The 26,407-nt window shown below is 47.4% G+C and overlaps 1 protein-coding gene across 1 annotated transcript in view; it reads left to right on the top strand.

Moving 5' to 3' along the window:
• Positions 1 to 1,507: 1,507 nt before the first annotated feature.
• Positions 1,508 to 26,407, top strand: part of PAK3 (p21 (RAC1) activated kinase 3) — a gene marked incomplete in the record, with an annotated part of 58,330 nt that continues 33,430 nt past the window's right edge. The window contains 1 exon segment of the mRNA XM_036740348.1: positions 1,508 to 1,614.

A 26,407-nucleotide genomic window follows, 5' to 3' on the forward strand; every position in this document is an offset into this window, starting at 1 on the left:
GTTTTAAAGTACGTTACATGCCCCCACTCAGGAGTGTCTCCCAGCAGCTCTGTGAGGGAAGCGTTCCAGGTAGCATTAGCCCTGTTTCACAGGTGAAGAAACTGAAGTTCACAGAAACTCTCTGAGCTGACTGGTCCAGATTCACAGTCAGTGGTGGGATCAAAACCCAGGTGTTTCTGGTTTTCCTGACAATCTTCAGAATGCAGAATCATCTGGGAAGTAGAAAACGGGCTCGGGATTCCAGATACCAGGGTTCCAATTTTGACTCTGCCCCTTACTACCTGTGTGGGCAAGTTCCTGTCCCTCTGTGCCTCAGTTTCCTTATCTGTAAAAGGAGAATAATAAATATATATACACTACTTGCCATCTCACAGTCAGGTTGTAAAAAGCCCACACGCTCATTTCTGTGATTTCTGTGAAGGTCCCAGCCATGTCCCCCTAGCCATGGCTCTAAGATTTACAAAGTGCTTCCCCAGGCAGGGAATCATATTATCCTTGGTTTACAGATGAGGAAGCTGATGAGTACTTGCCCATGGCTGCAGGGCCAGGTTGCAAAGCCAGGCCTTCTGATTCCCAGCAGAGCCTTCTTTCTGAAAGTCAGCAGGGGATCCTAGAAAGCAGCTGGGCAGGACCTCAAGGCCTCCTACCTTCATTTTCTGCTCAGGGAAAGGTCATACCCAAGGTCACATAGAGAGTCATTGGCAGGAGTTAGAGGAATTGGCCATCTAGAAGCTTCCACAACATGGCTCCTGGGACCTAGGCAGAGTGGACAGTCGATTGTCTCCTCCTTTGGCCACAGGACAATTCAGGGCTTGGCACATAGTAGGCACTTAATAAACGTTGACTTGATTGGTCCAAAAATGCTTTATTGTGGCAGTAGGGGGAGCTCAGACACCAAACCCTGAAGTTTCGGCGCTGGGGGAGGGGGAACTGGGTTCATCCATCCTTCCTGGGATCTCCCAGAGGCCTTAGCTTTTCTTATTGATCACTAGAGCTTAGCGGTTTGTTGACAATTAGCTGGCAGAAGCCCCCTCCTAACCCCCCCCCCTTTTTTTTTTTTTACAGAAGAAGAAACTGAGGTTCAGCTAGACTGAGCCACTTGTCCAAGGCGGCCAAGTAAAGGCACAGAGCTGCTGCTGCCCAGCCCAGTTTGGCAGACTGCCCTGGAGCATCCTCCCTGGGCCCGGTGGGGCAGCTTCCCCTCCGATCCCCACTGTGGCTTCCTCCTTCATCTGCCCTCTCCTCACTCCTTTTCTCCTTTTCTCTCCTCCTCTCCATCTTTTTCTCATCCATCTCCCTCTCCTCTCTCCTCCCTCTCCCCCTCCCCTCCTCTGTCCCCCGCCTCCCCGTTACTCCTCCCCCCTGCTCTCTCCAGGCTCCTCTCCTCCTCTCTCCTCCCTCCTCCTTTCTCCCTCCTCCTCCACCTCCATCCTCCCTCCTCCTCCTCTCCCCCTCCCCTCGGTCCCCTCCCCTCGGTCCCTTGAGCAGTCTCCTCCTGCCGAGCGGAGCCAGCTCCGGGCACAGCCCCTGGGGACGCGGCTGCTTCTCCTCCCCAGCCCCGAAGAGCAGCGGCGGCAGGCGGCCGAGGGACAGCGACAGCGACAGCGGCGGCAGGTCAGGGCAGGCGCGCCAGGGGCGGGCGAGGTGCGGTCCGCCCGCGACCTTGGCCGTCGTGGGGAGCCCAGGGGCTAGGGGGGGAGACTGATCGGTGCGGGGGGGTGGGGCGGGCAGTGAGGTGGGGTTGGCTAGGCGGCCCCCACCCCCACCTTAGCCTGCTCTGGGTCCGAGGGAGGGATGGGCGTGTGTGCGTGCGTGTGTGTGTGTGTGTGTGTGTGTATACGCTCCTGGCTTTGTTCCCCCCCCCCTTACACAACACACACACATACACACACACGCACACACGCCCGGCTGCGGCCCCGCAGAGCCCGGGGGAGGGGACAGGGGAGGGAGGGAAAGGGCCCAGTGTGTGTGTGTGTGCCTGACTGTGTGTCTGTCTCAACGTGTCTTTGTCACTGTGTACGTGTGTCTATCCCTCTCTGTCGATGTGGCTCTGGTGCGTCTGTGCCTGGTTGTGTGTCTTTGTGTGTATGTGTGTGTGTGTGTGTGTGTGCGCGCGCGCGCGCTCGCGCTCGCGCCTGTGCGTGTGTGTGTGTGTGTGTGTGTGTGTGTGTGTGTGTGTAGGGGCACTAGCCTGAGCTGTATAGAAGAGAGCCCAGAGAGCTGGGGCCAGCACCGCTGCCCCAGCCCCAGTGGGCAGCCCCAGAGACCCAGGAGCTTTTCAGAGACCTGGGGCCGGCCTGTCCTGCTTGTGTGGGGAGGAAGGGGGTATGGATTTCCAAGGAGCTCCAAGCCCTTATCCCCTTATCTCTTTACATCAGGACTCTCTGGCTAGGAGGGCGTATATGAACAAGGGAGAGCCTGGGCCTTCAGGCTAGTGGGTATCTGGGTGTCTGTGCCAAATCCTGTATTAAGAGAGGCAGTCCAGACCCTGGGAGGTTGGGGGGGTGCTAATCCTCCTGCCTCCTGCCCTGAGCTGCTGACCACATCTGGAATATCGTGTCCCCTTCTGGGTGCCACGCTGGGAAAGCTGGAAAGTCCCCAGAGGAGGGTGACCAGGATGAGGAGGGGCTGGGGTATCTGCCCTGGTGAGAGAAGGTCTAGAGGGGACACACTAGGTGTCTTCAAGTACTGGAAGGGGGCTCGTAGACAGCCATCCTTCTGGAGTGGGCGTCACAAGACCTGAGTTGGAATCCCGACTGCCACTTTGGACCTTTGTGCCAGTTATTGGGGCTTCAGTTTTCTACTCTAATGATATCCTTTCTGGCTTTCGACCCTGGGACTTAATTGCCTCTGCTTGACCCCAGAGGGCAAAACTAGGGGTAGTGGGTAGACATGGCAGGGACTTGCCCAGTCCAGTCCATAGCCCTGTTTTTACAGATGAAGATCCTGAAGCCTAGAGGGGTCTGATGACTTGTCCAAAGACACCTGGGTGGGACTTGGCAGAGGCAAGCTTAGCACCCCAGGCTCTCCTGGCTCCAGACCCAGGAGGTGATTCCTAGTACTCTAAGCTACATTCAATTCAACTCAGAAAGCTGATCGAAGCTCTTGTTGTGTGTTAGGTGCTGGAGATCCTTTCCAGCTCTGGGATTCTGTGGTGGGAGGTCCTTTCTAAGGTTCTGTTCAGCCGGCATGTCTCCCGGTGCCTCCTGTATATGTCTCACTAGCATCCACACGTTGATGAGATCTTGGGCAGCTCCAGTCCAGGCATCTCAGTACTGATTTTTAGATCATAGTAGACTGAATTTGTTGGGGTGTGTTTGTGTCTCCAGGCTCCTTGGTTTGGCAAGAGGAGTAGTTTGCACCGAGCCTTGCTCGCTGCACCTTCTATCTATTCCAACTCCTGAAGAGGGAAAGGGCTGGAAGGGTCATATGACTTGTCCAAGGTCACACAGCTCATTAAAAGATCTGAGGTTCAAACCAAATACAGTACTCTTCCCATTATATCTCAGACCAACTCATGGCCGCACCCTCCAATTGGATTGTGCCATGTATGACTTGATTGTGCAGTGTCCTGCTGAAGCCCTGCATTTGGAATCCATCATTCCTTACAAAGTGGTGGCAGGTCTCTGAGCCTCTCTAAGGTAGCCCTGGGGATGGGGGCAGGGGTGGCCTCCATGGTTTCTGAGTCACTGAGTGGATGAGTCAGAACACCTGGGGTCCGGGCCTACCTCCACCACTGACTCACTGGCCACCTCGGGCAAATCTCTGTCCCTCTTGTGCTCTGATTTTCTCCACCCCCCCTTTTTTTTAAAGATAAGAAGGTTGGGTTTGCTCTCTAATTAAGGCCCATGGAGCTTCATGAATATGGATTTGTGGGTTACTGCATGGGCTGGAAATTTACCAATATTTGATGGCTGGAGGCAGGCAACATGAGATATTGGCAAGGTTGTTGGCCTTAAAGGCAGAAGGCCTGGGTTCAAATGGCACCTTTGGTATTTGCTAGCTCTGTGACCTGGGGCAAGTCACCTGTCCTTTGGGAGCCTCAGCTTTCTGCTCTGTAAAATGGAAATGATAATGCAGAGGAGTGGTGAGAAAAGATTGAGAGGGCTGAGAACTAGGGCCATGATTTCCCCAGTCCCTCCCTCATTTGACTTAGTACTTGAGAGGAAACTGAGGCCCAGAGGGAGCCAGGGACACCCAAGTCAGTGGCAGAGTAGGGCCAGGAGGAACGAAGTCCATGATAGCTACCTCTCACTCTCAAACCCTCCGTACCTCAAACAGGCCCCAGTTTCCCCATATGTCAAATTAGGGAGTTGGATCAGATAAACCCCGCCATTCTGTGGTCCTAAGTTCTTTCCCCTCCGCATGCTTCAGTTTCCCTTTCTGTAAAATGAAAGTGTTGGGTTGGATGCTCTCTCAGCTTTCTTCCAGCTCTCTATTCTCCAATCCCCTGGTAGAGACCAGCCACATTGGTAGTTCCAGTGTCTGCACTCTAGGAGATCCTGGGCTGAAGGAGCAGCTTGTTTGTGGAATGAAGACCACATTTAGCCTGGCTGTGAGCTATTTCTAGCCTAAGGATGCTGACATTTCTCTATCACTTGAGTGTTTGCAAGGCACAAAGTTTGAGAGTGACGTGCCTTGAGTATCCTCTCCATTGAGGGCTCCCCGCAGACCAAAGCCCAGGGCCATTTAGGGTCCAGCCTGGAGATCTGAGGTCTTAGCAAAACCACAAGTTGTAAGTGTTAATGGCTCCGGCACTGGGTACGGTTCAGCTGGGAACAGTAACCCACCTACCTCTGGACAGCTCTGCTCCGAGCCACAAACGACTCCGGCATTGAGTCATCCACTCCCTCATTCATTTCCTCATTCACTCACTAGCTCCCTCATTCATTTCCTCATTCACTTGCTCCTTCATTCATTCACTTAGGCATTTATTCATTCATCTGCTCACTCATTCATTCATTCGCTCACTCATAAACTCATTCATTCACTCACTTATTCATTCATTCACTTACTCATAAAGTCGTTCATTCATTCAATCACTCACTTATTGTCACTCCCTTGTTCCTTGTTTTCCTACTCTGTATAGAGTTCCAAGCTTAAGTCTAGACGCTGGGTTCCTTACCGGTGAGATCTCCTAGTTGAGTTGGTGGAGGATAAGACAATGACCGGGCTAACTCTGTCCCAAACCAGACTGTTCACAAGAGACTGACTTACAGGCCTTTGGAAGGGGCAGCGGCTGCTACTGGCTGGAGGGGGAGGTCAGATTCCAGGTGTCAGGGGTCATGAGGTAGGAAAGGACTGGGGTGGCTGAGGAATGGTCCAGCTTGGCTGGGCTTTAGCGCCATGTTTGAGAGCAGTGGAAGAGAAGGTTGGAGAAGGAGACTGGAGCCAGGTACAGGAGAGCATCCAGTAGGCAATAATGAGTCTTTGAAGGATATGGACAGAGATTGACTTTATGGAGATGGGGAGAGACAAGCCAGGAGGCCAGAAACATATGCTAGGTGAGAGATGAACTAGGTTGGTGGCAGTGGGGGCAGGGAGGAGGAGCAGGCTGCTCCTGGCTGTGCCACACTTGCCCATGAGGTGACCTTGGCCAAATCCTTTCCCCCTCTGGACTTCAGTTTGCTCATTCCTCTCAAAGAGGATGGATTCATGACTGGACTTCTTCCAACACAACCTGCCAGGGAGGCAGGCCCTCAGATTTTCCCCCTTGGCTCCCTTGGCGAGATTTCCTACTTAATTAGTAGGGCCAAGACATGTACCCTGGTCATCGTAGCCAATGCTACCCACCCTGTGCTGGGGCTCTTTTGAGCCTGGGCCAGTGTGACTAAGTGGAAGGAACACTTTTGGACTTCAGCACTCATGAGCTGTGTCACCCTGAGCAAGTCCTTCCTCCTTTCAGCCTTATTTTTCTCCTCTAGAAAGTGGGTATAATTCTTGCTCTGCCTCCTTCACAAGGTTGTTGGGAGAAAAGTGCTTTGTAAACTTGAAAGGGTCAGAGGAATTGGAGCAGCTTCTTCATGACAAAATGCCAGAAGCTCTAGGGGAAGGCCTTCAGTACACTGGGAGGGGTGTCCTCCAAGGAGAACTTATGGGAGGTCCTGGACAAGAACTGTATAGGCTGAGAAGATGTGAATGGAGGAGGGTGGGGGGTGGTTCTGGGTCTTTGGCAGGAGGACGTAATGGATCTGTTCAAATGCACAAATGTTGTTATGGTTGCCTCCATCCATACCCTGAGAGGCTGGAGTTGTGAAGAGAACCCTGCACCAGGGTTCAATAGGCCTGGCTTTGAGTCATCGAGGATGCTCTTCCCCTCTGGGGGCCTCAGTTTTCTCATTCATAAAATAGGCATTTCTAGTAAACTTGCTGGTCTCCAAGAGCCTATCCATCAGACATTCTGTGATCCTAAATCCTTTTTCCCTCTCCACCAGTATGTGTGTCTGTGTCTGTGTGTGTGTGTGTGTGTTTTGCAGGTTGGAGGAGCTGGGGCTTGAATTAGGTTGACTTTATGGTCCCTCCTAGCTCTAACATTCTACGATCCTAAATTCTGGGCCTCAGTTTCCCTCTCTATAAAACAAGGTGGCAGGGAATATACCAAATGGTCTCCAAGGGAGGGCCTGTTGCCACTCTAAATCCTAGGATGCTCTGATCCTATTGCGACTGAGGCTGGTATCATCATTGGTCATCCGAACAATTCCGGTGGGCGGCTGCTCAGGGTGTCTTCACTGCCTTAGCTGGGGAGAAAGGAGACGGTTCCTTTGCCCAGAATGAAAAATTGATGAGCTCAATGGGGCTAAGGAAGCCTAGTTCAGCAGGTGGCCAACGGAGCCTGTGAGGGAAGGGGAGGGGCCCTGGGGGAGTCTGAACTGGGGGCTCCCTGCTAGCTGTATTCTTATGCTAAGCCTGCCATCTGCTCGTTCTGGCTGCCCAGCCCCTCCTCTCCCCCACCCCCCAGACCCCTTGTTTCTAATTGTCCTAGGAGGCCCTGTGGCAGTGCTGTTGATTGTCACTAGAATGGAGGCCCTGGCTGGGGGCTGGGGTGGGTGAGAGTGGGGGTGGGGTGGGAGGAGGGCTGAATCCTTGAGACTCCTTAGGTTTAGGCTTCTGTGTGGTTGGGTGGAAATGGGGTTGTGCAGAATAGAATCAGAATGGACTGCCCAGCTGTTGGGGATATGTATGTGTAATATAAATGAGTAGCATGACGGTACTTGAAAATACACTGGCCCTGAAGACAGAAGCAGACCTGGGTTCAAATCCCAATTCCAGTGCTTATTAGCCATGTGACCCTGAGCCAGTCCCAGAATCTCCAGGTTGGTAGGGACCTTGAAAACTATTTGCTCCAACCCATGAACAAAAATCCACCTTTCCTCTTCCTCCCACCCCAACTAGAAAAAAGGGCAAAACCAAAGCAAACTCTTGTAACAAACACGTATACTCAAGCCAAACAAAGTCCTGCATTGTCTATGTCTAAAAAAGAATGGCTCAGTCTGCACCCAGTGCATGTCCCTCCTGGCAGCAGGCATCCTCAGGAATGGCCTTGGGCCTTGTGTTGATTTGGGTCCCTTAGTCTCTCCAAAGTTGTTTGCTTTTACAATGTCATTAAATTGTTCCCCTGGTCCTGCCGACTTCATTTTACATGAAGTGATACCAGTCTTCCCAGGTTTCTCGGAAAACATTCCTCCGTCGTTTCTTAGAGCACCATACCATTCCATCACATGCATATGGCAGAATTTGTTCAGTCATCCTCCAATTGATGATCACCACCATAAAAACAGTGGCTATAAACAATTTGGTGCATGTGAATACTTTTCCTCTTTATTTGAGCTCTTTGGGGTATAGGCCTAGTAGTTATTGCTGGGTTAAAGGGTATGCACAATTTAACAACTTTAGGGGCGTAATTCCAAATTGATTTCCAGAGTGGCTGAACCAAGTCGTAGCTTCACCAACAATGCATTAATGTACCTATTTTCCTACAACCCTGTTGAGTATGACGCAGAACCCTCAAAAGTTGTTTTAATTTGTATTTCTCTAATTATTAATGATCTAAAGCATTTTTTCACATGGCTTGGTAGCATGGATTTCTTCCTTTGAAAACTGCCTGTTCATAGCTTTTGACCATTTATCAATTGGAGAAATGGCTCTTATATTTATAAATTTTAATCAGTTCCTTATATGTCTTAGAAATGAGAAATTTACTGCCAAGTCCTTTCCCTTCTGATTTTAAGTACAAATGATTTTTGTTTGTGGGAAACATTTAATTTTTTTGTAATCAAAACTGCCTGTTTTACTCTGTGATCTTCTCTATCCCTTGTTTGATCATGAACTTTCTTCATTCATAAATCTTATAGATAATTTTCTTCCTTGCTCCTCCAATCTGCTTATGATATGTTGTAGCTTTATAGCTGTCACCTTTCCATTTGGAGCATATCTAGGTATATGGTTGGAGATGTTGGCCTATGCCTAGTTTCAGCCAGATGGCTTTCTGATTGTTCCAGCAGTTTTTGTCCAAACTATTTGTGTATGACCAAGAGTATCCTTAACAAGTGGTCATGTAGCCTTTCCTTAAAAACCTCTGACGGGGCAGCTGGGTGGTGCAGTGGGTAGAGCACTGGCCCTGGAGTCAGGAGGACCTGAGTTCAAATGCAGCCTCAGATACTCGACACATGTACTAGCTGTGTGACCTTGGGCAAGTCGCTTAAACCCAATTGCCCTGCCAAAAAAACCAACCAAACAAAAACCTCTGGCTATCATGTCTCCCTTTAGTCTTCTCTCACTTAAGCTAAATGTCCCATATTCCTTCAACTGATCCTTATGTGGTACACTCTCCAATCCTCTCATCATTCTGGTCATCCTCTTCTGTTGTCTGTCTTTCCTAAAATGTGGTACCCAGACCTAAACACAGTGTTCCAGATGTGGTCTGATAAGGGCTGACTGTAACAAAAGTATGCTCTTATTTGTTCTGGACATTGTGCCTCTCAATAGAGCCTAAGATATATTGTCTTTTTTAGCTGCCATATCATTCCTTTGACTCAAATTGAACTTGAAGTTCACTAAGAACTCAAGATCTTTTTCAGGTAAATCATTGTCTTGCCATGTTACCTACCCTTCCCGCCACATGTTACTTTTTTTTGAATCCAAGGGCAGATCTTTTAATTTATACTTACTAAGTTTCATAATGGATTTGGCCTGTTGCTCTAGCTTGTTGAAGTATTTTTGGATCCTGACATCTATCATGTTTGTTATTGGTCCCAGGCTTGTATATCTTAAAATGTGACAAGTGCATCTTTGTCAAAACCGTTGATGTAGATGTCAGACAGCATAGAGGTGAGTACAGATCCCCGAATGGATACTTCCTTCCAAAGTGACATCATTACTTTAGTTATTGCTGTTTGGGTCCAGTCATTCAACCACTTCTGAATCCTAATTGTACTGTCTTCTACATCTCACCATCTATTCCCCAGGCACAGGATGAGAAACTTTGTCAAATGCTTGGCTAAAATCTAGGTTTCCTATGTCTGCAGCATTCCCCAAATCTTTGAGGCTAGTAATCCTGACCTCAAGCAGATGTGAGGTTAGTTTGGCATAACCTATTCTTGATGAAGCCAGGCTAGCTCTTCCAAATGTTCACAGGAGTGCTCCAGAATTTTGCAAGCAGTGGAAGTCAAGCTGGTTGGTCTATACATTACTGATTCTATTAGATTTCCCTCATTCTTTTAAAAAAAATTGGGACACATCCAGTCCTGTGGAGTCCTTTTCTTCTTCCATGATGGATACTGTATTATACTCCCTGCAGTGGATATTCCAAACTTACTCTTCTCCTCTCAAGTTTTTCCACACCCTTTCTTCCCCCCTCCCTCTCAGCAGAGAACCTTCACTTCATACTTGTAAGAAACATTCGTCTTACCAAGAACTCCATATGGCCATTACTGAACTTAGAAAAAAAAGGTTTTTATTTTACATCCTTTAGGATGTGTGACCCCTAAGAAGACAATTACAAAGCCTTTTATTCCTATCCTGAGTCACATTTCCCTCCCCTGTTCCCCATTGGCTGGGTATTTCTAGGTTCACAGCCTATCTGAAAACACCTAACCTCCCCTCCCCACATTTCAGGCCCCCCCCATCCTCATTTTGTTTATACTTTATTTAGTAAAAGAATGACAAGCCATACTTACTTTTAATCTCAGCTTAGGGTGTCTGCATCACTCAGATTTTATGATCTCCATAGCATGAGAAAGGAATTTTCTCAATTGATAAGAGAGTTGAATCCAGGAAATCTGTGTTTCCCCTACCATTAACATAAGGCAAAGTCACATTATTCAAGACAGTGTCTTGGGTTGATGGGCCTAATCCTTAATAGAGCTTCACCTGGCCTTGCAGAAAAAAGGCATTCTCAGAGAACAAAAGAAGGGAATGTCTGCTCTCAACCTCTGAGCTACATCCCCCAACTACATTTACTTCATAAATCGTGTATTACATGATTTCTGTGGAAACAAAAATTCAATCATCTCTTACAATCCCTCCTCATTTTGTGTCCGAAGTTTTGTTTCCACATCTTGGGAACTATCTTGGGGCCATACAGTTAATAAATTTCTTAATGCCAAACAACAATATGTAAGCATTTTAATTATAGATACATATATTTTTAATTCCAATACTCTTAGCCCTTTAAAAAGAAATGTTATCCACAAATTCATATATTCCCTTAAAAAGATATGTGGCTGTATATTCCCAGCTCTGAAAACTTTTTCCTCTACTTCCTTAAAAAGCTGAAGTCCTGTCTCCTTTCAGACATCAGATAAAAGAGCTACCCTAGGCATTTCAGCTTCCCATTCAATAAGACCCTCCCACAGATCCATCCCCAAAGGTGGGTAAACACTAGTCCTTGCAACTTTCTATAACTTTATCTATTGGTTTTCAAATCAAGCTACACATTTTCATTCTCAATCCCTTCTTAAAACAAAATCAAACTTCCTTACACTCTCTTAACATGCTCAAACCATTTGAAGCCAAGGATGGGCAAAGGAGTGGCTGAGAGCACATGGGTTTGCTGCTGTCCAGCCCCATCTGTCTCCAAATCATATGTACACATTTTTTTTCTTTTCTACCTTCCATATTTTTGCTCAACCCTTTATTTCTCTCTCTTTTAATCTTTCAAACTCAGACTGCTTCCACTTTCCTTTATATCCCAAATTAAAAAAAAAATCATACTTACCCCAACTTTGTCCTGCTTCTCTCCACCTTCCAGATACTGGAGGGAGTTAATGCTCAAACATTTACAAATCAAGAGAGCTGTATTTCTCCCACACCCTTCACAGAACATTATTATGCTAATATTCATTCTAACTGAATCACTGAAATCCTATAGTGATCACTTAAACAACAGAAAAAACCCCTTAATTTTGCAAAGACAGTTCTGTAGATTTAAATTAAACGTAAAGTACAAACTTTAGCTTTGAGATCTAATTAAGCCTGAATTCAAACCCTGAGCCTTTTTTTTTCTCTCAGCCCTTCCTTTCTCTGGGCTGCCTGGTTTAGATTCTTTTCTAAAAACTGCTTGCCAACTGACTCCTCCTTCCAACCTCTGAGAGAGTCTCTCCCTGCTTTTTTTTTTTAAATTTCATTACTCATCATCTAACTGATATCCCAACTTGGCCATTGGAACCCCAAGAAAAAGAATCTTAATCTCCCACTGAAAGCCTAAGGTGGGAGATCTTTCCCAATGTTCTCTTTCTCCAATTACAGACCTTAAAAGTTCCTTAGAAGTTTTTCTGGCTGCATTTTAAGTCTCTGACCACAAACACGGAACACTTCACAAACACACAGAGACACTTAACAAGACAAAGTGAGCACAAATCTAATTTTCCCGTTGGCTTTTTAGGAGATAAACCAATTCAAGATTAGGATTAGAAGGGTCAAAACTCAGTTATCACATGCCAGATTACTCTGACTGACTTCTAGCCAATTACAAAGGATATCCTTACAAAACCCTTCTAGATATCTGCCCCCAAACACTACTGACATGCTGGAATATTTCTACATCCTCCCTAAGGGACCAATTGGAAGCATGTCCAAGTTGGAGAATCCACTTCCTTCTTTCTCGGATAATCCACCTCTTTTGGCACCTTAATTCAAGATTCCTTAGTCATCAAGGCAGTACTAAGTAGTTCTCCATCCTTACCTTGGTTTGTGTACAGAGTTTGCTTGACTGCAGCAGTACCTACTTTTTTTTTTCCTTCTCCCCTTCTTTCCTGTATTCATAGTGGCCTCTTTCATTAATTCAGTCCTGGGATACTTAACAGTCCATGAGGGGGATTGCCTGCAGCCAATAAACGACACCATTGAAATCAATGGGACATGCCTTTTCATCCTTCTGTGGGCGGTCACTCCTCCCTTGAGATGTTTCAAATCCCAGATGAGCCCCCATTTTGTAAGAAACAATTGTATTACCAAGTACTCCACATGGCCATTAGTGAATTTAGGAAAAAAATTTTTATTTGACATCCTTTTGGGTGGGTGACCCCTAAGAAAAGGCACACTCTTTAAGACATTTAGAAAGCCTTTTATTCCTATTCTGATTTGCATTTCCCTCCCCTGTTCTTCATTGGCTGGGTTTTTCAAGGTTCACAACCTATCCGAAAACACCTAACCCCCCCTCCCATGTCGGTCTCTACCCCTGACTACATTTCTCATTTCCACATTTCAGGCCCCCCCATCCTCATTTTTTTAATACTTTATTTAGCAAAAGAATGACAAGCCATACATACTTTTAATCTCAGCTCAGGATGTCTGCATCACTCAGATTTTATGATCTCCATAGCATGAGCAAGGAATTTTCTCAATTGATAAGAGAGTTGAATCCAGGAAATCTGTGTTTCCCCTACCATTAACATAAGGCAAAGTCACATTATTCAAGACAGTGTCTTGGGTTGATGGGCCTAATCCTTAATAGAGCTTCACCTAGCCTTGCAGGAAAAAGGCATTCTCAGAGAACAAAAGAAGGGAATGTCTGCTCTCAACCTCTGAGCTATATACCCCAACTACATTTACTTCATAAATCGTGTGTTACATGATTTCTGTGGAAACAAAAGTTCAATCATCTCTTACATGCTTTACTAGAAAAAAATAGGGGACATTGGCCACAAGCTCCCTGCTCTCTGCTATTCTACGTCTTACAACCCTTCTGGACCATCTCCCATTCTGTCCTTTGCTCCATGTAGAGAAAAAGGTGGCCCTTCTCTTTGTCAAGGCCAGTGCCTCTAATTGTGCCCTTGAACCCATGCTCTCCCATCTACTTTGGGAGCTTGCTCCCTGGGATGCCCCCTTTCTCATTTTCAAACAGTATACCCTTCTTCCTTTCTGGCCACCTACAAATGTGCTCACTCCTTCATTCCTCTCTGGACTCAGTTTCCTGCCTTCTGGACATTTTTTGTCATCATGATTCCAAATCCTTCTCACCCTAGAATATGGCTACATGTCAGCAACCTTCCCACCTTGGAAATTTTCAGGAAAGTGCCCAGGCTGGCCTTGTTGACTCCTTCATCCCTCCTGACTCTCTGGACTTTTTTCTCCACCATGGCACAGCATCCTGAAGGTCCTTGTGTCCCAAGGGCCCCCAGGCCGTCTTTCCCCACATGGGCCCTGCCACTTCCCTCCCTTTTCAGTGTTGTCTTTCTCCATTACATGGACACTCCTTTCGGGCTTGTTCTCTTGACTTGTCTGGACTCTCCCCATCCTTAAAGCCCTTTTATTTTATCTTGTTGCATCTTCTACTTCTGGTCTCTTATCACCTGCCAAGCTCCTAGAGAGGCTTCTGCTTCCTCATAGTCCATTCCCTCTTCTATCAGTCATTCAATGCATTTCTCAGTCAGGAAGCACTTATTAAGCACCGGCTGTGTGCCAAACCCTGTGCTAGGCAATAAGAATACAGAAGGCCAAATGAAACAGTCCCTGCCTCCATCCCTTGGAATCTGACTTCTGGTCACCCCACTGTACTCTCCAATGTGGTCAGTCTTGCTTAATTTCACTGCTGAGTGTGTTGGTGTTTGGTCATTCCTTATCCCACTTGCTTCTCTTCTCCCTTGGCTTCCGGGGACATTGGTCTCTCTTGGTTGCCTTCTTCCTGGCCTGTCTGATCTTCGTCCATGTCTTTTGCTGAATTATCACCTTCCCCACCCACCTCACCCCCATCCCTCAAGCATGATTGTTCCTAAGGCTGGGTCCTGGGACCTCTTCTTACTTTGTATTCTCTTTCTTGGTGACCTGATCAACTCCCAGGGTGGCAATTATTGGTACCCAGGTGCCTCTGATCTCTCTATGCAGCCCTCATCTCTTTCCTGATCTGGCTCAGAGTGACAGCTGCCTGCCCAGTGTTTCCATCTGGGTGTCTCATAGGCACCTCAAGGTGAACGTGTCCAAAGCAGAACTGATCGTTCCATTCCCCTCCCTTCCCTCCCCCCGCCCCCACTTCTCTGTTCCTGTTGCCACCATCCTCACCTCCCTGTAGCTGACAAACACTCTCCAGTTCAATGTCAACTTGTCCACTTCAGTGCTTGTTCTTCTCCCTTATCTCCTCCCCTTCTTGGTGGGCATGGATTCAGATCTATACTTTGCCCCCCCTCCACTCCACCCCAGCTTCAGTAAGCACATGGCCATGACTTAAGAACAAATAATTGAATAAATGAACATATACACTGGCAGAGCTAGAAAGACCCATCATCTAGCCCAGTAAAGTCAAATTCTGGCCTCATATTGACTTAGAAAATCGCAAATTAACAATACCTAGATCTATTGTATTTTTATTTATTTTGTTAAAACATTTCCCAATTCCATTTTAATAAGGTTTCTGTTTTTGGTTTTTTTTGCGGGTAAGACAGGGCAGTTGGGGTTAAGTGACTTGACCAAGGTCACACAGGTAGTACATGTGTCAAGTGTCTGAGGCTGGATTTGAACTCAGGTCCTCCTGACTCCAGGGCCAGTGCTCTACTCACTGCGCCACCTAGCTGCTCCCTTTAATGAGGTTTTAACAGTGATTTGGTGGCATCCCTGTTAGTGAGTTTGACACCTTTGATCTAGCCTAGTTTTCTTTTACAGTTGGGGAAACTGGGGCCTAGCTAGGGTAAAGGGACTTAGGATCATAGAATGTTGGAGATCATCCAGAGGAAGAAACTGAGGCAGAGATGGAAGTGACATTTGGATGCTCTTGTCATTTTGGGCTCTTGCCCCACTGTGCCATTGCCGGGGCTAGGGGTCGGCTTAATTCAGTTCCACCAACAGTCACGAAGTGCTGGCTCCATTCTGGGCATGTGTTTGCTACCAGGGAGGTGGTACCAGAAGCTTACGTTCTACCAACAGGGAGACAGTGGGTGTCTGGAGAAGTGGCTTAATGGGGGGAGGGTTAGTATGGCGGCAAAAAGGTGAACCCAAGTGCTTTGTGAAAATTCAAGAGGAACCTTTTCATCTGGAAGCTGCAGAGAGTACCTCGCACCATTGGTGATGTCTAGGCTGAACTGGGAAGGAAATGAGCGGCTTCAGCATGGAGGACTGAGGAAGGAGAGCAGTGCAAACCTGGGGGATACATGTGGGAGGGGAGGGAGGAGGAGGAGAATGGGGAGGATGAGGAGGGGAAGAAGGAAGTGGGGAGGGAAGGGGAGAAAGGAAGGGGAGGAGAGGGAGGGGGAGGGGGGAAGAAAGAGGGAAAGAGAAGGAGGAGGACCAGTAACTCACACTTCTATAGCTCTCTTGGTGCAGCACTTAACTGTATATTGTCCTGTTTGGGTCTCACTGCAGCCCTCCGACGTAGATGCCACAAGTGTTATTAGCCTAATCTAACAGAAAACTGAGCTCCATGTGGGGGAGTGCCATGCCCAGGGTACACAAGGAACCATTAGCCAAGGTAAGAGAGGGCCAGGCTAAGGCCGGGGCCACAGCAGATTCACTGTGGCCAGTGCACTGGGTGCTAGAAGGAGAGGAGGAGGAGCACAGGCCGAGGTGGAGGTGCATTCTGCAAAGGGTGCTTGGGGCTGGGGCTGATCAGATGGGGAATTCTTGTCTTTGAATGGAAAACGAAAAAGGCTTTTCAAGCCGGCTTGCGGGAGGAGGAAGAGACAGACAGACAGACAGATGCGCGTGTGTGTGCGCGCACGCACGCACGCACGCACGCACACAAATACATGGAGACAGACACAGACAGACACACACACACATGGAGACAGACAGACAGACAGACACACACACAAATACATGGAGACAGACACAGACAGACAGACACACACACATGGAGACAGATACAGATAGACAGACAGACACACACACACACAAATACATGGAGACAGACACAGACAGACAGACACACACACACATGGAGACAGACACAGATAGACAGACAGACAGACAGACACACACACGGAGAGAGACAGACAGACAGACACACACATGCGGAGAGACACAGACAGACAGACAGACAGACACACACACACACACACACACACACACACACACACACACACACACAGACTCTGGATGCTTTTGTGGTCAGTGAATTCCTGAAAGTCATGGGATCATCCCACATCTGAGCTGGGTCCTCTGGAGATGTAGTTCATTTCCTGGCTCTGCAACTGACTTGTGGGCAAGTCCCTTCCCATCTCTGGGCCTCCCTTTTTCCATCTGTAAAATGGGGGAAGGGTGAACTAGAGGATTGTTAAGATCCAATACAGGACATGCCAGGTCCTTCCCCCTCTCTGGGCCCTGTTTTCCCATCTCTAAAGTGGAGGAGGTTTGAATGATAACTTTAAGGTTTGCCAAGGGCTTTAAATGTTCTTTCGTTTGATCCTGACAATTCCTTAGTATTTGAAGCAGGGTTTGAACTTGAGTCTCTTTAACACCCAGTTTAGTGCTCCACCCACTGAGCTGCCTGTCATGTCTCTTTCTGGCACTAATATCAGTCACTTCCTTTCTTTGGGCCTCAGGTTCCCTGTCAGTAAAATGGGCAGAGGTGAGACTAGGTGAAATTGAAGGTGCTTTCCTACCCTAGAGAAGCTGCCAGGATGGAGGGAGAGCTCTCTGCAGAAAAGGCTGAGGCTGGGGAGCAATGTTGGGTCTAATTCAAATGAGATAAATAACATTTCTCTGTTCAAGTAGCAGTTCCCATGTGGGCAGCAGAGACTCTCCCTGTGAAAGGAGGCCCCCTGAGGGTGAAGGGACCTAGTGATTTGCCACCTTTCTCTGAGTTGAGAAAGGACCTCAGAGAGCAGCCAGTCCAGTCTCTTGATGGACAGTCTTCATCTCTTGAACATCCTTGGGAAGAGGTCAGCTGCTTACTGGAACTTGGGGAATCGTGTCATTATATCTTCCGGGGGAAGGCAGCAGCTTCTGGTGTCTCTTTGTGGCCCTTCCTTGTCCCCTAGTCCCTGGTCATTTTCCCCATTGTGCCTATTTTCCTCACCTGGGGCCAAGGTAATCTGCCCTATACTGTCCCAGGCTTAGTATTTTTCCTTGCCCAGGGAAGCTTGGGGTGACTCTGGAAGCAGCCCACACTTTTCTTAAACAGTAGCAAGTGGGGAGGCCGGAGCTTTGGCTTCCATTTCTGGCTCTGCCATTACCTAATTATAACCTTAGTTTAGTGGCTTCTTGATGGACCTCAGTGTCCCCCCCAAGGTCCTGATTTTTCTGCCTCCTTGCCCTTGCCTGGATGCCAGACTTGGATCCACCCCAGAGAGTACCTACTTTCCCATGAAGAGCAGGGAATTGGGGAAGGAGCCATGCTGCTCGTCCCTGATAAACTCTAGGTGTTTCTCAGGACCCGAGACACATAGACACACACACATTCACATGCACACTCACACACACATGCACATACACATACGTTAGGTCCTGCTGAGGGGTTGTCAGGACAACCAGAACTCCAGACGTCTCTGGGTAGTGCTCCCATCACCAGCCTAGCCAATCCCTACACTTGGTTCTCGACAAAGCTGAGACCAGCCAATTGTGGGGGAGGAGGGTCTCAGTGAGCCTGCCGTCACTGAGGCCCAGAGAGGGGAGCTCAGGACTGCAGGGTGGCAGAGACAAATGAGCCCAACCTCTTCATTTTGCAGAGCAGAGAACTGAGGCGCAGAGAGAAAGAAGGACCAACTATTGCAGAATGGAAAAGCAGGAATCAGGTCTTTAAATACCCTCAAATTTAACCCCATCATTTTCCAGAGAAGGAAATTGTGGCTCGGAAAGGGGGAACATTTAGGAACATCTCAAAGGTCTCAAAGCTGGAATCAATTCTCTTCAAGACCATTGGGTCAAGCTGCCTCATTCTGCAGATGGAAGAAACTGAGGCCCAGTGACAGAGAGACACGTAGAGTCACAGAGGTTCAGAGCAGGAACCAAGAGTCTTAAAAATCATCAGGGTGGAATCAGGGTCCTAAGAGGGTATTATTGTCATTGTATAAAAAGGGAAACTGGTCCAGAGAGAGGGCAACCCTGAGGATCCTGGGATATCAGGCTTGGAACCAGGACCCTTAAGAGTCTATCAAGTCCAATTTGATCATTTACAGAGATCAGAACAGGTCTAGAGAGGCGGGCCTTTAGGAAGAAACCTCAGAGAAGGAAGGAATCAGTCCATTGTTCAAATGAAGAAACTAAGGTTCAAAAGGTATAAGACAGGGGTGGGGAACCTGTGGCTTCAAGGCCGCATGTGGCCCTCTAGGTCCTCAAGTGCAACCAAGTTTGGATTCCATCAAAGGGCCACACTTGAGGACCTAGAGGGCCACATGTGGCCTCAAGGCCCCAGGTTCCTCACCCTTGGTATAAGGAATGGAGGCATAACACTTCCAGGTCATTGGTTTTAACCCTATAATTTAAAGGGATGGAAACTGAGGCCTAGAGGGAGGGAATGTTTGGGAAGAAATGCTCTCAGAGTAAGAACTGGGGTCTCCAGAGATAATGGATTCCAATTGCCTAATTGGTCATGGATCCCTATGTGTTTCCTACATTAGCATTACTAGAAGGCTGGGCTACTCCAAGATCTCTATCTGGGCAAACTACAAGGTAGTGAGCTTTCTAAGGGAGACAGTATCCATTCATTTCTAATATGCAGGTGTAGGTCCTTTGGGCAGACCGCCCTCATCACTACTTGCCTTGCCTAGGTTTTGGTCTGGTTTAATAAAAATTCATAATTAACTTGGTTCATGCCCTCATTCCTGCAGAATTTCAATCTCTTTTCCAACTTTGTCTGACAAAAAAGGATTGCTCATTCACATGCAGATTAAATGGACTCTTTAATATAGGGAAAATGAAATTTAGAATACTGACTTTAAAACTAGTGAGTTTTGAACTCAATTCCCTTCCCCTTCTTCTATTCCTGGCATTTCCCAGGCCCACCCAAAGGCCAAAGGTCAGGAATGGCCATCCCCGCCTCAATTGCAGTTTCAAATGTAAAGGGTGTGGATGTGGAGTGGTTTCTTGTCTCATCCCTTTCACCTTCACCCATCTGGCTGAAGCCTTCACAATTGCTGCTCACTGCATTCATTCGTGGACTCTTTGGTGGCCTTGGAACCTATAGTTAGATGAAGCCTCTGTGGATCACCTGAAGTAGGTAACTGTCCTCTAATAGACTGAGTCTTGGGAACTTCTCTGTCATTTCTTGGATCCGTGTGTCAGGAAGACAACAGACAGCTGCCTCAGTACCCGTGGGCAGCAGGGACTCATCACTTACTCTCCACTTGCCTCTCTGTGCCTTCCGGGATGATCTCTCCTCCGAGAGCTTCTGGGGCTCCACTGTAACATCCTTGGGAGGACAAGTGCCTCCCTCCTCTGCAGATCCAGCTGGGCTTTTCCTTCCCTTTCTCCACTGGTGAATTTGGGCCCACTCTTTCAACATCTTGGCAAGAATCAAGTATCTCTTCTTCCACCTCTGAGCCAGTTTTCCTCCCATTTAAAGCCTCCTGACTATTTTCTTTAGGAGCCCTTCATTCTCCCTAACACTCTGGTCCTCCAGTCTCTTCATTTTCCTCTCTAGGAGGGAGATCTGCCTCCACCCACTCCTTTGACTGTGACAACACAGACACAAACACCACACTTGATGCAGGACACTACCCAACTTCCCTACTGTCCATAGTGGTAGAGATTTTTAGACTTGTTTCTTTGACCTACTTCACAAATACAAGATGGAAGAGGCCTGATTAGATACCAGCTGTTCTGGAAAAGCCCTGGACTGGGGGCGGGAGTCTGGAGGTAGAAGGTGGAAGAAACCAATGTGATGATCTTGGACTGTGCTTCCCAGAACAGGGAGGTGACAGGCCCACTGTTCTCGGGCCTTATCCCACTTCATCTGGGACATTTTGTTCAGCCCTGGGTACCATACTTTAAGAAGGAAATTGGTTTCTTCCACTTTCCACCTCTGCTCCATGCCCCCTGCCCTGTCTTCTTTGATCCAGTGACAGTGGTGTCTTTACTGTTCCTCAGACACACTCCAGATATATTCACTGGCTGGCCTTTCGTGGCTTCCTTCAAGTCTCATCTTCTGCAAAAAGCCTTTCCCAATTTGTTAATCTTAGTGCCGTCTCTCTGAGACCACCCTCAGTTTTTCATGTATATGTCTTGTCTTTTGCTTCCCCCATTGGACTTGGGAGCTTGAAACCAAGTACTGTCTTTTGTCTTTCTTTGTATCTCCAGTGTCTAGCATAGTGACTGGTATGCAGTTGTCACTTAATAAATGCTTCTTAGACTGAGAAGTTGGTGACTTTCTAGAAGAGCAACCAGGATGGTGAAGGATCTTGAGTCCATGTCATAGCAAGATTGGTTGAAGGAACTGGGCCAGTTTAGTCTGGAGAAGACTCAGAGAGGACATGATTGATTTCTTCAAGTATCTGAAGGACTGTTGTGTGGAGGAGAAATTGTGACCAAATTCCTCAAACTCAGGAGTCTAGCAACTTCATTGCCCTCTTCTTCAGTCATCCAATCATAAACCACAGTTATAGTTTGATGAGCTAACATCATTATGTCCTAAACTAGTTCAGGCTTTGCCTCTTTACTTATAGTTCTGGGGAAGTAGATTTGTGAAGAGGTAGGTTGAATGATCTCTGAGTGGCAACTGGGATAGCCTTGGACTGCTTGGTTCTGGAGGTCAGAAGCAGGCCCAATGAGTAGAAACTGCAGAGGGGCCAGTTTAGGCCAGATGGCAGGAAAACTCCCAAGAAGGAGAGCTGAGCCCACAGGGATGGGCTTCCTCAAGAGGTGGCAACTTCCTCCTCCTTGTGAAGGGCCTCCAGATGGCCACTGTCTTGGTATCTTTGGCAGTTTTCTGCAATGTTTCTCAGGGGTCCTTTTCTGGTACCTTCTCCACAAAGAATGATGTCTCCCTCATAGTGTGTCATAAGAGTGTCCTTAGCCAGCTGTTTTTACTTCAAATGGCCTGGGTAATTCACCTCTATCTATACTTCCTGGTTTTCTCTAGCCTGGAGATGGGGGAGGAAAATGCAGAAGAGAAGAAGACCTCCTGGCTAAGCAGAGGTGATACTTTTCCCCTTAGTGAAAGGGGAATCCAATCCTGGCATAATCACATGAACACCTGTAGAGATATCTCATGAGCATCGTGATAAAAAACCCAGTACATCTCAGGTAATTATCCCAGCATCACAGATACTTAGCCCGTGCTACCACTTACCCACTTATCCACACCAACACTGTGTGCAGTGAACATAGCCCAATACAGGACTTCATTTGCTAGCTCTCCTTTAGCGATTGTGTCTTAATTACATTCATAACTTGTTACATGCACACATAGCAATAGCGCATGCATACCATCGGCGTATGAGCAAAGAAACCTAAAAGGGCAGAAAAAAGGGAGTCAGAAAACGCGTTCTCCTCATTGTCACTTCTCCAGCATCATCCTAGCTTAGGCTGGTTGTTGGCTGGGTGGTTCTAGGCCTTTGTGCTTGACCTGCACCTTTCTGTCCTGCTATCTAGTCTAGGTTGATTATCAGCATCCTCAAACCTACAGGCATGCAATCTCAAACCTGAGCCTGGTTCTGGCCAAGCTGTCGGCTTCTTTGGACACCGTACTCTCAGGTGACTGAAACCCTGGGTGGGACAGAAGCTGTCTGAGGATCAGATCCCCGCTGGGTCTGGTTGAGGTCTCCTTCAGGCTGAGGTTGACACGCGCAGTGTCTCTCTCACCTGAATCGTCACATTCTCATCTAACTTTGACATGCTCTTTACAACTGGTGAGCCATCTCTTCAGAATCGAATTGGTTGACTGTCCGTCACTCCTTTCTTCTTGCCAACTTGCTCCCCAGATAGCAATGATAATGGCTTCTAGTTCGATAGGTCTCTGTGGGCCTTTTTTGTCTTTGGTCTGAAATAAGCTTTCCATTGGTGCTCCTGTCACTGAATCTTGTACTGGCAAATGCAACCGGTTTCAGCTTACCATTACTCTTCTCGTACGGGATTGCTTGCAAATGTGGCTATATAAAGGACAAGGGGCCAACAGTGATGCATGTGAGAGAGCCAGTGGACAAGGCTATCGGAAAAATTTCGGAGACTTTCTATCAAAGAGACCTTTCTTAGCCTTATGTTTCTGATTCTCCTCCATCATTTATCCATGAGTGAGATCACTAAGAGTTTCAGAAACAGCAAGAGAGTTCTTGGAAAATTTGCAGTAAAACCCACCAAGTGCTAAAAAATGATTCCTTAAGTCTCAAAGGTTTGTCATGTAGCCAGTTGGGTACTTTGCTTTGCTTTAAGCCACTGCTCACACCTTGAGGGACCACGACATGGCCTTTCTATTTGACAGAGCAACATTTTGTTAATCGACAATTTCAGACACACTACTTCAAGCCAATTCACTGCTTACATCATTACTGCTCTTCTCCCAGTATTTTTCCGAAGACAATGAGGCCGTCCAAGTATATCAACACCTTCTATTTAGTTTATGTTCTCAGCCACCTTCTCCATGATCCTTGCTCTGGAGATGCCTCTGGGGACACACTCATACTGGGAGATAAAAATTGTCTTCTTGTCATCCTTTACTACAGCGATCTGCTAGAATTAGCTGCCGTGTCTAATAACTGAAAACCCCTGGCTGCCTCACAGACAGTCCAGGGGTATCTTGAACTTTTGGCATGGTTTTGGGGATCATTTTAGTTCTCTTGTTCAAAGTCTAGTAGTTCTCTTTCTCCCCTTGTCCCTCAGCAGGGGCAATGCATATGGTGCTACTAACCAGCAGTTCCTTAATATGGTTTTTGAGATCTGCCATCACAGATGTGGGAATCTTCCTTGACATCTCTAGAGAAAATTGAGAGTCAGATAGGTGGGTTCAGTGTATTGCTCCTCTGGAACATCCCACTCCTATGCTGGGAGCATGTTCATCCTCTTGTTTAGTTTTTCCAACCAACTAGTCTTCAGGCACCAAGTAGTCACCAAAGGCCAGCCTCTCTGGGAGAATCTGTTTGTATGATGGGCTACCACTTGTTCCTATCTTCTTGTGAGCTCCTGTCCAGGCTGCATCTAGGGTAGTCCAGGTGTTCAGGTATTATGCCCTAGCCTCCTGCTCTTTGCAATATTTTGGTGCCGTTTTGGGTAGGTTGGAGATAGTCCCAATCCATTTCAACCCCACGATACTGACTTCCTTAGTGACCTTCTGCATTACTCCAATGTAGCCCAGGTATGGATGGTTCTTGTCATGTAGCTCACAGAGTCCTAGCCTTGTTTTCAAATGTCACATGCCTACAATACAATTGTCACTTGGGAAATGGTCCAGCACAATTAGATACCTTGCACCTGTGATCTGCATGGATGCTACTGCTTATAATCCTGTGAGACCAGGTGGAATGGGCCCACATTAACAATGAGTCTGATGTGACCTCTGTCCCTTGCCCTGTGCTCATTTCCAGAGATTTCAGACCCAGCAACTCTGCATTCCTCTCTCCAGAGTGTCCTTCACCTGTTTGCAGCTCTGAAGATAGATCTGCCTCTGCCGTTGTGGGGTCTGATCTCCTGAGTCTTTGCTTCTCCGAGGAATGGTTCTGTACCCTGTTCCATCTCTCTGCACACTTTCTGTAGTCCCTTGAGTATGGGCAACAAATGGTGGGTGGTCTTTTTCCTTGCTTCTGTGGCCTATGGCTGAAGAGATTTTTCTGGGGCCAGCCAAAGTCAGAGTTTTTTGTAGTACACGTATTTTCCAGGCCTGGCCCTGACATCAGTCTTGCTCTTTCTAGTAATTTCTTGGAATTCAGTTATTTCTCTTCTCTTTCAATACCAGCTCCCTGTGTAGAGCAGACCTCTGGCCACTTGGATCAGTCTGACCTTCAGTGCTTTCTTGCTCTTTTGTCTGGCCCCCTCTATTGTAGCCTGGCCATTTGCATTACAAAGTCAGGGGGGCCTCTTCCTTTTTTGCTGGTAACTGGAAAGCTGCACAACCTAGCCTGGAGGCTGCATATGCATTCCTTTACCTTTTGGCCCAGTCCTAGCTTCCAAGGTTCCTTCCTAAGAAGATTCTTAATTGGACCAGGGCTACCCTCAGGGGAGCAGCATCTGTGGGCATAGAATCTTTTTAGGCCTTCCAGTTGATCCAGTGGCAAACCTTCCCTACCCATTACAGTTTTGAACTCTTGGAGAAAGCCCTTCTCTTCAGAGAGAAGCCAGGTGATCACCTCCCAAGTACTCTGCCTACCAGATTTTCATCACTTCAGAAAACAGAGCAGGTCTTGGATGCCTCTTCTCACCTATCAGCGCTTGCTTTACTTTCCCCCAAATCACTCCCATTATCCTTTGACAGTCTTCCAATGTCTTTATTTTTACGTTGAACTCTATTCCTAGGTTTAGAAATCCCCTGCATGTTTGTTCCGTGTAACACATTTCTAAGGTTTTGACCTTCATTTTGTCCAATTCTAATGAAAACTGGCTCAGCAAGCAGTGGTACAAAGCATCCCACATCCACATACAGTGTGATGTGATGGTATACTCTAAATCAAGAAGCATATCAGGAACTCAGTGTATCCCACACTGAAACAATACTGTCTGAGAAAACCTGCCCCACCCATGAGATCTGTACCTCGTTTCACTGGACAGGCAGCATGCTAATGTGGGACTATTTGCAGTTGAGATTCGGAGCAGTCCCATTTGCTCCAGGGCACCACCAGATAATGCCTTAATCATCACTGGAAGTTCAAAGGGACATGCCAAGTTGGTCAGAGAGAGGGAATCCCAACTGGAAAAAAGAAAAAAAATTTCAAGAAAAACCCTGGTCCGGGAAGCTCTGCTCCAGGGAAAGTGGGGCTCAAGGTGGCTGGTTAAACTTCTGGGGTGTCTGGGTAAGTGGGAGATTGTGCTCAAGGGAGGCATCTTTGGTAGTTCCAGCTGAATGAACAGGTGTGAGCAGCATCGAGTTTCTGGTCTGGAGTCAGCATGGCCTCCATTGCCTTGTCTGGGTTTCCTTCTGTAATACTGGAAAAATTAGGAACCCCTGAGAAACCCCTAGCTACTGACAAGCACCCCCAGAAAGAATGGACTCAGATCTCTTCGGCATTTAACAGAAATCCCTGGGGCCCTGTGACTTCTCCAAGGAATGTCAATAGATAGGACCATCCCACTGAAGGATAACCTGGCAGACCCTTTCTGTGTAGCAGATATCCCTGGGGCTCCAGGACTCCACCAAGAAATGTCAATAAGATTATCCCACCTAACCATAAGCTGAGTGAATCTTTTGATCAGCCAGGACCTTTGTTCCTGTTCCCCCCACCCTGTGATCTGGCCTGTAGGTTCCAGGAGATAATTAACCACTGTACCCCCACATGTCCTATATAAGTCACACCGTCACCCCAACATGGGGCCATTGATTTGGGGTGCAGCCCCGATGGCCGCCGGCTAATAAATTCTCCATTTAAAACTTATACTCTGTGGCATGTCTCGCTCGCTTCTGGTACAACACTTCTAGTTTAAGAGGTATGAAAATTCCAAAGTGGGTCATAACAAACTTAACTCATATAAGACTAAAATCTCTTTCATGATGTCGCATGGACTTTTAAAATAGAGTGAAAATGGGTTGGCCACTGTTCCTAGTGAGGTCTGTAATTTTCATTATCTCCACTCATCGGGCTGTCTCTGATGTTTCCTCAGTGCCTCCAGAGGCCGTGTTAGTAGAGGATAGATTGGCCCCTGACCATTTTGGTCTTTGTCCAATTCCCTGTACTCCCTTCCTAAGGTCTGTCTTTACCCGTAATGACTTCATGCCACTCGCCATATTTATTCAGGAGCTCTTGAGTGTCCTTGTAACCATCAGTGTCAGACAAACCCCAGGCTGGTCACAAGACAGATGCTGTCACAACATCTCCACTAGGTCTCGGGAGTGTTTGACAGGGGTCCTCTTGAGAAGGAGGAAGGTAAGTAGGGGAGATTAGGGCATCGTAACAGGCAATAAGAA

Source organism: Trichosurus vulpecula, chromosome X (genome assembly GCF_011100635.1).
Source record: "Trichosurus vulpecula isolate mTriVul1 chromosome X, mTriVul1.pri, whole genome shotgun sequence".
Classification (NCBI taxonomy): domain Eukaryota; kingdom Metazoa; phylum Chordata; class Mammalia; order Diprotodontia; family Phalangeridae; genus Trichosurus; species Trichosurus vulpecula.